The 835-nt window shown below is 63.4% G+C and overlaps 1 protein-coding gene across 2 annotated transcripts in view; it reads right to left on the bottom strand.

Annotated features, from left to right (window-relative positions):
• CPT1B (carnitine palmitoyltransferase 1B) overlaps positions 1 to 338 on the bottom strand; it is a 9015-nt gene extending 8677 nt beyond the window's left edge. For both annotated transcript variants that reach the window (XM_008071496.1, XM_008071485.1), the window contains exon 1: positions 262 to 338. The gene's annotated coding sequence lies outside the window, so the exon portion shown is untranslated. The remainder of the gene's footprint in view (positions 1 to 261) is intronic.
• Positions 339 to 835: the final 497 nt, after the last annotated feature.

Below are 835 nucleotides of genomic sequence, written 5' to 3'. Positions count from 1 at the left end.
CATCTGGGAGGGCCCAGCCACTGTGGGGCATGGGTCGGGACCTTGAAAAGTCCAGGAGCCCCAAGGACAGCAAAGGGCGGCCTCGGGGCGGGTGCCTCAGCGAACGGGCGGGCGTGGGAGAGGCGTCCTAGGAAGCCGAGCCGGCCTGGACAGAGGCAGGTTTCAGGCGCCCCCACGCCCGACCTCGCGGGACCCCGGCACCTTCCTCACCCCTGCGCGGGGCCGGGAGCTTTGCGCCACCCTTCACTGGCCCCTACTCACAGCTCGGGTTCGCTGCTGTCCGTGTGTGGGCCGGCCACTCTGGCCTGCGTCCCTACGTCCTTCGGGACTGGCCACCCACGCCCTGCCCTCACCGGGAACCTGATAGCCACTCCCAAACTGGGGTCGGGAAAACAGATGCAGGGCGGGAACCAGAACCCCAGCCTTCAGCGGTGGGAACGGGCAGAGCTTCACCCTGAAGGTTGCTCAGAGGTCTGGGTGGGGGCAAAGGGTCTCACGTGAGGCTGGTGGCGTTAGGACTAAAAATAGCCGAATGTAGGTAAAAGGTCACCGGTGCGTCAGCTGGGCGCTATTCCCAGATCTCTGGTGCTCCAGGCTGGCAGCCCTACCCCAGTGCCCTCTTTGTACCCTGTCACTCTTCAGTCGTCTTCGCCCAAATCCTAGTATTCTGTACTACTAAGCTGGAGCCAAAGGAGGGGTAGGGATAGGGACCCCGACTGGCAGATTGGACTCTCAGGCCCAGAGCACTGAGCAGAGGGGAGGTCACTTTGTCTCTCTGTGTGTGTACTCCTTGGTCTGGTGCTTTCTGTGCTTCCGAGTAGGGCAGGACAGGGTG

This window comes from Carlito syrichta, unplaced genomic scaffold (assembly GCF_000164805.1).
Source record: "Carlito syrichta isolate Samal-C Ts95f unplaced genomic scaffold, Tarsius_syrichta-2.0.1 Scaffold113497, whole genome shotgun sequence".
In the NCBI taxonomy this organism is placed as follows: Eukaryota; Metazoa; Chordata; class Mammalia; order Primates; family Tarsiidae; genus Carlito; species Carlito syrichta.
The sequence above is the reverse complement of the archived record's forward strand: the minus strand, read 5'-3'. Positions and strand labels throughout refer to the sequence as shown.